Below are 14,263 nucleotides of genomic sequence, written 5' to 3'. Positions count from 1 at the left end.
GGAAATCTCCAACATTCAGAGATTTGTTTTAAAGTAAGGCGCAATCTAGTGAGTGCCAGAATCGGGGCTTAAACTTAAGTCTTTCTGTGCCCAAAGCCCACACTCTTAGCCACTGCTCTACACTCTTACACTTCTCACTTTAGTTCCAGATGGCTTGGATGTAAAACTGATTTTTCTCAAAGATTGCAAATGGGAGTTGGGGGAACCAGGCTGAAGAAAAATGCCCCTCAACAAAAGGACTAGTCTTTGGAAGGAAAATACAAATGAGGTCACATCACACACTAGTGTGTTAAATCAGAATAAATTATTCCCTACCATAAACACACTCAGCTCCATTTAATTTGAAGCTTGCCGGCACTTTGAGGTTGAGAAAGCAGACGCCAAACACGTCCATCCTATTCCTATGCACAACTCCAAAATCCAGAAAGCTCTAAAAGCTAAAAAATGTCCATATGCTTTCATGTCAAAACTCAGTTGACAGTAGAACTTGGCCTGAACTGATGTGAAGCTATACATAGGCTTTATTTATCTTACTGAGAGTGAATACTCTTGCTTTCCTCAGAAATATTAATGCATGTGACTACAGGTTCTATGCCAAACCCCTGAGGCATTATATAACATACAGAGAAAGCATCTCTAAAATCTGAAAAATCCTGAATTCCAAAATTTATCTAGCCAAAAATTTAGGACTCTCTATGAACCTGTATTTCAAAGTATTTAAAAAGTGACTTAAAAAGAATGAGTAGATAAGAGATACTCAATCTTTAGGATTTCACAGACCAATCAATTTTTACAAGTATTTCGAGGACAACATAAGATTATAATTTGTTTTATCTAAATAAGGGTGATAGAAAACATCCTTGAAAAGTGAAAGTGAAAGTCTCTCAGTTGTGTCTGACTCTTTGCGACCCCACGGACTGTATGCTGCTGCTGCTGCTACTGCTGTTACTGCTTCTAAACTGCTTCAGTCGTGTCCGACTCTGTGCGACCCCATAGATGGCAGCCCACCAGGCTTCCCCATCCCTGGGATTCTCCAGGTAAGAACACTGGAGTGGGTTGCCATTTCCTTCTCCAATGCATGAAAGTGAAAAGTGAAAGTGAAGTTGCTCAGTAGTGTCTGACTCTTCGCAACCCCATGGACTGCAGCCTACCAGGCTCCTCCGTCCATGGGATTTTCCAGGCAAGAGTACTGGAGTGGGGTGCCATCGCCTTCTCCGCATGGACTGTATAGTCCATGGAATTCTCCAGGCCAGAATACTGGGGTGGGTAGCCTATCCCTTCTCCAGCAGATCTTCCCGACCCAGGGTCTCCTGCATTGCAGGTGGATTCTTTACCAACTGAGCTATGAGGGAAGCCCAGAAAACATCCTTATCAACATAATTTTATAAAAGGATATTTTAAACACCACAAAATATAAAAAGGCCTTAATTTAAGGCAAAAACTCCTAATTCTTTGTATTGAATAAATGTAATTTTATAAAAAACACTATGTAGTCCTAACTTTATTTTACCACCTGCCCGACTGCTAAGTTGCATCAGTCATGTCTATCTCTTTGCGACCCCATGAACTGTAGCCCGCCAGGCTCCTCTGTCTGTGGGATTTTCCAGGCAAGAATACTCTAGCGGGTTGCCATGCCCTCTTTCAGGGGATCTTCCCGACTCAGGGACAGGACCCTCATTTCTGTCTCCTGCATTGGGAGGTGGGTTCTTTACCACTAGCGCAAGCTGGGAAGCCCTTTACTTTAGCACTGCTGGTGAAAATTCACCCAGGACCAGCACTGGTGTAGCCTGAGGCATAGAGTCCATCTGGCTACACAAGATTTCTTCAGGAACTTGTTAAAAATGCAGCCCCCAGGCTGCATTCTATCAGCTCGAGATTCAGAAGGTCTCTGGGTGGGGCCCACAAATATACTGCACATTAGAGAGTCAGTGGGTTGTTTCTGATGCGCAGCAAGCTTCAGAAGCACTGGCCTGACCTGTAGGATCTAGTTCTACTCTCCTTTTCCTCCTCCTAATTCTCCTCTGTGGGGGTGGGAGGAAAACAAGAACGTTTCCGAGTAGGGAGTCTGTCCCACCCACTGTCTGTAATACCAGTTGTTCCTCCAGCAGTCAATGAGGGACCAGCTGGTCAACTTGACAGCTAAGGGTGTCAGCAGTGGAACAACAGAAACGAGGTAGCAGACAAGTGAGAAAAACCTGTTGAAGCAAAACTCCTTGAGGAAAAGGTGTGGCTTCCAGAGTTGATGTCTAAATTCAGAACAAGTATCTTTCTCTTTAGCTAAAATAATAACCGTAATTTAAAAATATATATATATATTTTATATATGTATGTATGTGTGTGTGTAGATGTGTGCATATATCTATCTATTCCTTCATAGCTGTCTCCTGCACCCAGCTTCTATGCCAGGTCTATGATTTTGGCCTTCATTTTTTATCTTCAGAAAGATTATGAAAATTACTAGTATTACCTCAAACAATTACCGAACCACTTTAAAAAAAAATCCATAAAATGCTTGATGATTTATGAAGCAGATGATATTCTCCAACATATAAAATAATTCCAGTGAGTTTTCTTTTTCAAAAGTAGTTTTTCTTATTCTCTTAAATGACTGTTTAAAAATTTTTAAGAATAAATATAGCTGATATCTTTAAAAACACACAAAACTTTCATTTTAATAAGCACTCAAAGCACTTTCCCAGTTAAAACAAACATCAGCCCTTCTAAAGCAAGGCTAAATGTTAAGTGGGGAATATAGAAGAGACATAAAAATAACCCCCATTCTTATGGATTAATCACTTAATCCTATTTGACCAGAATCCCCTGGTCTCTAAGCTTTGCAAATGAAATAAAATTTCTCACTTGATATTTGGCTAGGATTTCCAATCATGAAACAAGAATTGTGTCATATCCCTATATACTGCTCATTTCCTGAACTCAGACACTGTGCTTAGCAGAAGCAGTTGAGTCTTTCATGATCTGCTCCCTAACCTCCTCACTTGTTACACTCCCAGACTAAATTCAGCTTTCTTCTAGAACCAGATTTCTAGAATTTACAATTAGTATACAGCAATGTACCAGCAAATTTGGAAAACTCAGCAGTGGCCACAGGACTGGAAAAGGTCAGTTTTCATTCCAATCCCAAAGAAAGGCAATGCCAAAGAATGCTCAAACTACTGCACAATTGCACTCATCTCACATGCTAGTAAAGTAATGCTCAAAATTCTCCAAGCCAGGCTTCAGCAATATGTGAACCGTGAACTTGCTGATGTTCAAGCTGGTTTTAGAAAAGGCAGAGGAACCAGAGATCAAATTGCCAACATCTGCTAGATCATGGAAAAAGCAAGAGAGTTCCAGAAAAACATCTATTTCTGCTTTATTGACTATGCCAAAGCCTTTGACTGTGTGGATCACAATGAACTGTGGGAAATTCTGAAAGAGATGGGAATACCAGACCACCTGACCTGCCTCTTGAGAAATCTGTATGCAGGTCAGGAAGCAACAGTTAGAACTGGACATGGAGCAACAGACTGGTTCCAAATAGGAAAAGGAGTATGTCAAGGCTGTACATTTTCACCCTGCTTATTTAACTTATATGCAGAGTACATCATGAGAAATGCTGGACTGGAAGAAACATAAGCTGGAATCAAGATTGCAGGGAGAAATATCAATAACCTCAGATATGCAGATGACACCACCCTTATGGCAAAAAGTGAAGAGGAACTAAAAAGCCTCTTGATGAAAGTAAAAGTGGAGAGTGAAAAAGTTGGCTTAAAGCTCAACATTCAGAAAACGAAGATCATGGCATCCGGTCCCATCACTTCATGGGAAATAGATGGGAAAACAGTGGAAACAGTGGACTTCATTTTTGGGGGCTCCAAAATCACTGCAGATGGTGACTGCAGCCATGAAATTAAAAGATGCTTACTCCTTGGAAGGAAAGTTATGACCAACCTAGATAGCATATTGAAAAGCAGAGACATTACTTTGCCAACAAAGGTCTGTCTAGTCAAGGCTATGGTTTTTCCAGTGGTCATGTATGGATGTGAGAGTTGGACTGTGAAGAAGGCTGAGTGCTGAAGAATTGATGCTTTTGAACTGTGGTGTTGGAGAAGACTCTTGAGAGTCCCTTGGACTGCAAGGAGATCCAACCAGTCCATTCTGAAGGAGATCAGCCCTGGGATTTCTTTGGAAGGAATGATGCTAAAGCTGAAACTCCAGTACTTTGGCCACCTCATGCAAGGACTTGACTCATTGGAAAAGACTCTGATGTTGGGAGGGATTGGAGGCAGGAGGAGAAGGGGACGACAGAGGATGAGATGGCTGGATGGCATCACTGACTCGATGGATGTGAGTCTGAGTGAACTCCGGGAGCTGGTGATGGACAGGGAGGCCTGGCGTGCTGCGATTCATGGGGTTGCAAAGAGTCAGACACGACTGAGCAACTGAACTGATACAGCAATGGTTCTCAAAATTTAGTCCCTGGCCCACCAGCATCAGTATCACCTGGGAACTTGTTAGAAATGCAAATTACCAGGCCCCAGCCTGCTGTTGCTGCTGCTAAGTCAGTTCAGTCGCGTCCGACTCTGTGCGACCCCATAGACGGCAGCCCACCAGGCAATCCACTCCAGTATTCTGGCCTGGAGAATTCCACGGACTGTATAGTCCATGGGGTCGCAAAGAGTCGGACATGACTGAGCAACTTTCACTTATGGATACCAAGGACGGAAGGAGAGCGGGATAAAATGATAGATTGGGACTGACATATATACACTACTATATATAAAGTGCACTTCCCAGGTGGCGCTATTGGTACAGAACTCGCCTGCCAATGCAGGAGACTCAAGAGATGCAGGTTTGATCCCTGAATTGGGAAGATCCCCTGGAGGAGGGCATGGCAGCCCACTGCAAGCCTGGAGGATCCCAGGGACAGAGGAGCCTGGTGGGCTACAGTCCATAGGGTCGCAGAGTCGGACTCGGCTGAAGCAACTTAGCATGCATACACATGTATGAAATAGATAACTAATGAGAACCTACTGTATGGTCCAGGGAACTCTACTCAATGCTTTGTGGTGACCTAAATGGGAAGGAAACCCAAATAAGAGGGGATATATGTGTATGTATAGCTGATTCCCTTTGTTGTACAGGAGAAACTAAACAACATTCTAAAGCAATTGTACTCCATTAAAAAAAAAAAAACTAATTCCATAAGCATGCCAGAAATATTTTAACTAACAAATATCATGGGCTCTAGATTGAACAACCAGGGAATAGTGAGTCAGTATGTGAAAAACTTGTTAATTTTCAAACTAGCAGACTTCACTGAAAATTAATTTAAATGTGTTATGAGGTTGGAGCCCTAGCAATATTCACATACCTTTTGATGAACTCAGCCTTATTCATGTTATTTGGAAAATTTAATGCTCTTTGTGTTCTATAAGTTAAGAATGTCTTAAATATACTTTCAGAGACAATATTTTTAAAATATTTTCCATGCTACAAACATATAATTTCAAATAAAACAGGATCAAATAAAATTAAGCAAATTATTTAAAAATAAAGCAAGACAAAAAAGTTATGATCAAATAGGGTTCAGCCCAGAAATGCAAGGGTGGTCTAAAATTTAAAAAATTGAAAAAAAACACAAACCTCTACCTAAGCATTTCAACAACTGAAGAAAAACAGATATTATAATTCTACTTTTGGAAAGGTTTATATGCATAAAAAGATCTAAAAAGCAAAAAATAGAATGTTTTTGGTGGCAAAATTAAAGATTTTTTTCCTTTTATTTTGCATTCTGAATTATTACTTAAAAGTGTGGTTTTATAATCAGGGGCAAATGTTATTTTCTTTTTCTTATTTTTTCTAATGTATGTATGTGCCATATAAACTAGAGGGCTTAAATTTCCTGCCTCTTGAGGTAGCTCAGACCACTTTGGGAATGTGCACTATACAAAACTGCCCTATCTTCGTTTTTTTTAAAGGTCCTCCTATAGTGACACAGAAAAAAAAAAAAACAATTAGGTAAGTTTAAAAATGTTAGAAATGTAAACACAATTAAAAATAATACATATGCATATGTAAAAATACAAGTGAATATGAAAAAAAAGCAATTGAAGCAATGGGGACTGCCATTTGGCAGTTTCAATATTTTTTTAAATATACAAAACTGAGTAAACAAGAAAAATAAAGCTGCCAAATCCTTCCTGGGGCCTCTCTTCTAATCTTTCCCACTATACTAATACTATGTATTCACCTGATACTAAAGAGATGGGCAGCAGCTCAGATCCCTTTTTCTCCTCACTCCATTTCATTCATTCATTCATTTCTTCACTCATTTTTTGGAAAAGGTAATACAAATATATGATTCAGAAAAATTTTATAATATACATATATGGGCTTCCCAGGTGGTAGTGATAAAGAACCTGCCTGCCAATGAAGGAGACATAAGAGACATGGGTTTGATCCCTAGGTCAGGAAGGTGCCCTGGAGGAGGGCATGGCAACCCACTGCAGTAGTCTTGCCTGGAGAATCCCATTGACAGAGGAGCCTGGTGGGCTATAGTCCACAGGGTCGCAAAGAGACAGAACTGAAGCAGCTCAGCATGCATGCATATATAAAGGCATATATAGTGAAATCTGATCCCTACTTCTGTTTCTTTCATTGGTTTCTTATATATCATTTCAGAATTTCTTTTTGCAAATTATAAGCAATGTATATTCTTATTCTACCCTTGTTTTTCTCTTCCTCATTCTTTTTACAGCTATACAATATTCCATGGTTTTGGATGTATCAAAGTTTACTTAACTAGCTCCTGTTGATACACTGGAGTTATCCTTTTCATGCTACTACAAACAATACCAAGCATAACTATGTAAATACATTAAGTTCATTTCTGAATGTGTCTTTCATGATGCTTCTGAAGTGGTGCAGGATATTAGATTACTGCAAGGTGGCACATTTCACCAGGCTGAGAAGTCAGCTCCTGTTCTCATTATACATAGCAATATGTAGCAAAAGACTTAACAATTCCTTGAACCAAGCAAATGTACTCTTAGGGGACCTAGAAAAATAAAGTGACCCCAACAAAACACCCAAGATAAACCTGTTACTATTAAATAATGCATATGCACAAATATGCATAGAAAGTATACAACCATCAAAATGTTAACCATTGTCTCAATATGGTAGATTCATGAAGTGCTTTGTAGCTTTTCCCTGCTTTTGCCTCTCAATACTTTTCAATTTTACTGTGGCGAATAAGTACTATTTTTATAATATAAAATTAAAGACTAAAAATGTTAATGAAAATTAAACTGGATGCATTTATTCAGTCTGTCTTTTATTTGTATACCACTTCAGAGTTCATAAAGTGTTTATATGCATCATTTAATTATTATATTACCCCTATGTATTTTCACTTTGTCAAAATGGGAAAGGAAAAAAAGTGTAAAAAGAGGCTACAGATGGTGAGGCAGCTGTTTCCCAAGGTCATTCAGATAGAAAGTTGGCAGAGACAAATCTCAAACATAGATCTGACTTCAAATTCATATCAAAAGCGTGATCATTGCTTTCTTAGTTTTAACAATACCTTGGGAGTTAAATCATAATCAAAATTTGACAAATGAATTAAAATTATACAGCAAGGTCATTAATTAATTCTCATATAATCAAATCTTATTGAAAAGAAAACACTGGCAATCAACTCCTGAAATTCCAGACTCAGAAAAGGGTGTGGATTTTCAGTATGCTCTTAAAATGCCCTACTGGCAAAATGTATGTCTAATATGGCCTAAAATGAATGCAAAATAAAAGCAGCATTCTCTCAAGGTGGAAGAGTACCACTCTAAGGTGGCCTCTGCCTCTGCCTCCACCACTGACTCCTGCTCTGGTTCTGTATCTTCCCAGGGTGTGTCTGATCACCTTACAAAACTTCAAAATATGAACAAGCTATACTTTTCAAGGGAGGAGATGATCATATAATAATTATTTATTAAATTTGGGACATATTGACCAAGATGATAATAACTTGGCTAGAATGTATTCTTTCTCTCCAAATGTCTCTCCTTCCTCTCCTTCTTATCTATGAGATTATAGAAATATACATTATTTTACAGTGGACATGGAGACTACCGATAAATCTTGGTTTGTTAAAAATACATTTTAATTCATCATTCCTCAAATTCTGTCTCATATAATTCTGTTCCAAAAGATGTTTAGGTATGCTGTGGGGGGTGGGTTGAATACAATACTTTGGAGAGCCATTAAGGATGTTAATATAATAAAGACTTTAGAGATGCCCTGCATTTCAGAAAACTTTAACCCAGTTTATTTTGACACAAAATTCTACTATGACATAATTATTCACTTCTTATGCTCACAGACACTGCCTGAACAAATGTAACTATTAACTGAATGCCCAAAACAGATATAGCAAAAAGGGATAATTCTTAAATCTTTCCTACCACTAATTGTCTTCACAAAGTCCCTATTTTTGGTCTAGTGCACTCCACCAAGGCACAGCTCAAAAGCCACCTCACTTGAGAAATCTTCCTCCAGCGTTTCATATTATGAAATACTCCTTTCTCCTGGTTCAGATAGCACTTTATTCTCATCTCTATTACCTCACTTACACAATAAATCATTTATCTGTCTCCTTGCTAGCTTTTTAGCCTCTTGAGAGTAAGTTTGATTACATTTTCAGTACCTTGAACAGTGCATACACATAATGACCTTCATGATGAATTCACTACAGTGTAAAAGTTCCCCAAAGTCAATATTTGTATTTCTAAACTGTTGATACTCTGCCAACAACCTGAGGATATTATACTTTCTCCCTAAAATTTGCATCTGTTACTGAGCAGCTATGATCATAAGTTAATTCAGTTGTGACATGCCTCCCGACCAAGCCCAATGATTTTGATTTTTGTTTGTTGTTTTAATCTGCTAGGAGTATATAATAAACTTCATTATCTTTTTATATCTCTGTGTCTTTGCAACTGCTAGTCCCTATTTGGAATGCTGTCTCAAGGTTTTATTCATCTAGAAAACCTTCCTACTCATTCTTTAAGAACCAGCTTAAACAATATTTTCTCTGGGAAGCTTTCCTATCCTTCCATCCTTTCAGGAAGAGTTAAGGAATTCCTTAAGTCAGACATTTGTGCATTTATTACCATGCCTCAGGCACAGAACTAAGTGCCAAAGATAGAGGATGAAGATGTTAACCCTCCCTCATGGAGAATAGTCATATAAGAAGCCAGCCATATAAGCAAATAACCACACTATAATAATGTCAAATGCAACATCAAAAGGAAGATCTATGCAATATTTGACATGTAACAATTACTTTGTTAGGTGCTTTATTAAACACTGTCTATGATCATGGGATTTGAATAGGACAGTATTTGAATAGACAAGTATTTGAATAGGACAGAAGTCCATGAAGCTCTAAGGACCACTCTATACTCAGTTGTTTTCTGAAGAAATTGTCACCAAGGGGTTCTTTCTGTATATGCTTCAGTCTGTGTCATAGATAATACATGAAACCAATCCACTTCTTTGGCTATAAACTCCTGGACCAAACTCAGAACTCTAAGGACAATCTACAGGCTGAACGTGAGGAACATCACTTAGGACATGGCTTGGTTCAAAATTTTGCTGGATAGGAGTCCTCCATTTTGGAAGGTGACAAAACAATCCAATCAGATACTCTCTCTTAGGAAACACAAATGTTGAGTGAACAAAACAAAGGAAAGTAGGTCTTCAGAGCTTAAATCCTAAACCTATCCTAAGGTTCTGAGAGCACTAGGGCCAACAGACAATATGGTGGTTAAGATGATATTCCATTCTAGTTTACTTTAAACCCTCAGCATCAAAAGTAATATGTGTGTGTCTCTTCCGCTCTACCAACAAGGGCCTAGCACATCAGATCACCACTTCTGAAATCAGGAAACAGGCTTTAAAAGTTCAACAGCTTGACCAAAGTCACTCAGGTGGTAGGTGGCAAATGCAGAAATTAAAGACCAGGTCAATCTGATTCTTCTATAATATCCTACCAGCTATATGAGTAAACAGCCTCAAAATCAACTAATGACAAGTAGAGAGGCTCAAAAGGAAGAGTATATGCATGGGGTAGAACAGAAATGTAGTGGAAATCAGTATGTTAAGAGGATGTGAAATGGGAGGGGCCCCACAGGGCTTTATCTTGGTCAAATTAATCTCTAATTCCAAACTAGACCTCTCTCCTGAGCTCCAGACTGTTAGCTGTCTGTCTTTGTTATTCAAATAGAGCATCTACAAGGGCAGCACCACACCACAGTCTAAAACAGTGCTTGGCTTACAGTAAGTGCTTAATAAATATTTGTTGAATAAATGAATAAGAGAATGAATTCTCAAAGCAGTTAAAGGCACATTCTACAGTGAGTTGCAGGGAGGGTTACTCTGAAATAGATTCCAGGGCTCATTTGCAAGTACACTGGATCCTCATTATTTGTAGATCCTGTATTTGCGAATTTGCTGCTGCTAAGTCACTTCAGTCGTGTCCGACTCTGTGCAACCCCATAGATGGCAGCCCACCAGGCTCCCCCGTCCCAGGGATTCTCCAGGCAAGAACACTGGAGTGGGTTGCCATTTCCTTCTCCAATGCATGAAAGTGAAAAGTGAAAGTGAAGTCACTCAGTCGTGTCCGACTCTTCGCAACCCCACGGACTCCAGCCCACCAGGCTCCTCCGCCCATGGGATTTTCCAGGCAAGAGTACTGGAGTGGGGTGCCATTGCCTTCTCTATTTGCGAATCTGCCTACTTGGCTAAAATTTACTTGTAACCCCTAAATCAACACTGATGGTGCTTTGGCAGTCATTCACGGACATGCACAGAGTGGCAAAAATTTTGAGTCACTCCTGAGCACGTTCCCAGATAAGGTCAAACTAGGCAGTGCTCTGCTTTTTAGTTTCAGCTTTTGTGGGGATGATACAGGACGCAGGTCAGTAGGGGGCAGTGCAGTGCAGTGGTAGGGGGGTGGGCAGGGTTTCTGAACTCTGGCACCTGTTAGGGGTTGGCCTCAGGCAAGTCACTTAACACTTCTGTACCTCATTTTCTCTTCTGTAAAATAAAGAAATAGAATCTACCAGAATGAGTTGTATTTAGGAAAAGATTAAAATCTATGTGAGATATGAACATACTTCCCAGGAGCAATCGTTCAGTATTCACTAATTTAGTGCTCTGTGTGATTTTATATATTCTCATGAATAGTGAGAATCAACTGTAATTATTTATAATGAGATAACAAAAAATACAGATAACAATTATTTGAATGGAGAGGAGGCAGTGTGAGGCTTCAGTAAGATTTTCAAGTAGGACCTCACCAGGCACAGAAGGTACGGAAAAGTCTTTTAAGAGAGAACAGTACCTACAGAGAAAAGCCCAGGTATGTGAAATAAGCAGGTAGTTTGGGAAAAGGCACTTCAGAAAGTCCACAGCAGTGGGACATGAGGCCAGAACACCGTACCACAGTGCTTCTCTATGCCCTGTACACATCTTCCACTATGGAACCTCTCCCTCTGCATTTAATTCTTGGTTTCCAGGTCTCTCTTCCACCAAACTATGAGCTCCTTAAAGGCAAGGGTCTCTGAAAAAATCATAGTTATGGCTCTAAATTTGCAAAGGAGTAATTACTAAGCACAAATACATCTGAAAAGATGGTACAAAAAGTTTGGTTTTCAACTGCAGCCTTATACCAACTCACAATAGTGTAATAACCAATTCATAGATTTGTAATTTGTCTAGGACTTTTATTTGATGATTGCTAATAATTCTGTCATAATTTTGTTGCTGTTGTTCTAGACATCTAGGCATTTATTACAGCAGTTTTAAGATTTTCCTCTTTTCAGTGTGATTTTCCATATTAACAGGGCTCAAACATATGGTTTGAGCATTAGACAATGCTGCCTCTTCAGATTAAAGACTCCTTTTAATTCTATTAGACTTACTTCTCTATATATAAGATACAGTTTTACCATAGTAAAATACAAGGTATTTGTGACATATGTCACAAATAAGGAAAACAACACGAATTTCTCACAAAGGCTTGTAAAATTCTGGCTAAAACACAGCAGGCACCATGTTGAACTCACTGCTTACATTTCCCCACTAATAGCTAGGAAAAATAACTTCAATTTGTGTAAAGTCATGCAATGAAGCATGGTTTGAATCTACAAGGCTTTGGACACCTGTATTTTCTTTCTTCCTCCCTTCCCCCACGCACACAGGATAAAAGACCCAGCTGGCTCATCCACATACTTCAATTTCATCCATCCCCTCAAACAAAATCCTCACTGTCCAACATTCAAATTAATATTTTCAAAACCCTGAAGTCTCAGTCAAAACTGAATATGATAGGTTACTTTTTCCCCATAAAAATTCTTGGCATATTTTATTTAGGCACAACATAGTTTGTACTTTATCTAGAAACATATGGCTAGAACCACCACTAATGAAACCCAAACTGATACGTTATGAAAGTGATACCTTACAAAATGCTGTTTTTAAAGAGATTAATGCTATATTATCCAAATCACAGTGCCATACAGCTAAAATATGTCCTATATTTTATGACAAAGTAGGGTGGTCAAGCCATTACTTATACTGCAAATTCTCCGACACTCCAGTTAAGCTGTTTCAAGTATAACCCAATTCTATTTAAATAAAAAAATAATAATACATTTAAAACTTTCTTGCTGCCAGTAAACCCTTCTCATTTGCGTTTTCAAAAATGATCACCAAACAACTATAATGGGACAGATTCCAAAAAGGATATAATGATCAAGTGCCATTTTCAGGAAGGCAAAAAGCGGCTACCATTAACAAAACTGATTAAAGTCCCCAACCTTCAAAAGCTCCCCGTACTGTATATTCCGCGTCTCTTGGGTTCACCTTCCAGCTGCTTGGTAGGGGCAAATGTTAGTTTCTATGAGAGATGAGGACGAAATTTAGGGGGTGGGAGGGATCAAAGGGCAGACTCGCTTAAGGGAAGGATGAAGAGAAGTGGCCAAGGTCCCTAACTCACTAGAGGTATCAACAATGAAGGCTAGAATAACGCGGGAAGCGGAGAGTGTTTAAGAAATGCAAATAAGGCGAGGGGTTGGGGGGGTGGTGGTTGCCGGGGTAGGGGTGGGGGGGTGGTGGTTGCCGGGGGGGGGAGGGGGTGTCCCGCGAATGGGGGAGGGGCGAGATGCGCAGCTCCTCCACCTTCCCATCTCCGCAAGAAGGACGGCAGGAGGCAGCACTGGTCAGTTTGCCTAGCAGTGTGGCACGCACTCGGGCACTGAAGGGACACGCAAGCCAGAGACTTCAGTTCGACTATTAGAAGGGGACTGGGGGGTGGGGCAGGGGTCAGGGGAGTTGAGGGCGGGGTTAGAATAGCGCGCGGGTGCGGGGAGAAAGGGACCACAGACCGCCCAGCGCCCCCGAGGGGCAGGGGCTGACCCCCGCGGTCCCCCTTCTCGTCGAGAGCCGCGATGTGGGACCTGCCGGCTTACCGTCCCCACAGGAGCTCGGGCAGGCGGGCACCGTCCCTCACAGCCCCGATGGCAGCGCAAAGGGAGGCGTAGGGGCCCCCAGAGCCGGGAGAGTGGCGCTTCCCGTGGGTTCTCTCTCCGGCAACCCGGCGCGCGAGCCCACCTGCGTTAACTAGAAGCCCCTCCTCCGGACCGTCCTCCTCTACTCTTTCGAGAATCTCAGCCGTCGCCGCAGAGGTCGCCGTCGCCAGAACAGTCTCGGTCCCTAGTACCAAAGCGTGAGCCACAGAACCGGGGGAGCGCCTCTACCCCTAGTCAGGTTACCTCTTACTGCACACTGGCTTCTCACCCCGCCCCCGAACCCAAGCCATTGGTTGCTGGGCACCGCCCCATTTGTCTATTGGGCAAAAGAGGATGCCGCTCAGTCACCTAGAAGGGCACGTGTGCTGGTTATTGGCCTAAATGTGAAGCAGTGCCCGCCCACTCCCTCAGAAATTTCAGCTTCTGATTGGTGTTAATGTCTGTCTTTTCGCTCCCTTCGTTCTTTCCCTCCCGGTGGAGCGTCTCCTTGCGAGAGGCACCAGCTCTGATAGGTTGAATGGACGCTATGCTTTTCCCGGATAAGGCACTGGGCCAAGGATCCGTCCGGCCCCACGTGGGGGAGGAGCCCAAGGCCCAGCATCTCTGGGTTTGTTTACACAGGCTCCTGCTCCCGTTTCCTTCCATTGGCTAAAACAGCAGCCACTTCTACC

The 14,263-nt window shown here is 41.0% G+C and overlaps 1 protein-coding gene across 3 annotated transcripts in view; it reads right to left on the bottom strand.

Moving 5' to 3' along the window:
* Window positions 1-13,857, bottom strand: part of PAIP2B (poly(A) binding protein interacting protein 2B) — a 45,845-nt gene extending 31,988 nt beyond the window's left edge. Inside the window, exon 1 of one of the 3 annotated variants that reach the window (XM_019969951.2) lies at window positions 13,675-13,857. The gene's annotated coding sequence lies outside the window, so the exon portion shown is untranslated. The other 2 variants (XM_070798460.1, XM_070798461.1) reach the window with 2 other exon arrangements.
* Between the last annotated feature and the right edge of the window lie 406 nt (window positions 13,858-14,263).

Source organism: Bos indicus, chromosome 11 (assembly GCF_029378745.1).
Source record: "Bos indicus isolate NIAB-ARS_2022 breed Sahiwal x Tharparkar chromosome 11, NIAB-ARS_B.indTharparkar_mat_pri_1.0, whole genome shotgun sequence".
Classification (NCBI taxonomy): domain Eukaryota; kingdom Metazoa; phylum Chordata; class Mammalia; order Artiodactyla; family Bovidae; genus Bos; species Bos indicus.
This window is presented reverse-complemented; position numbering and strand designations above follow the sequence as displayed.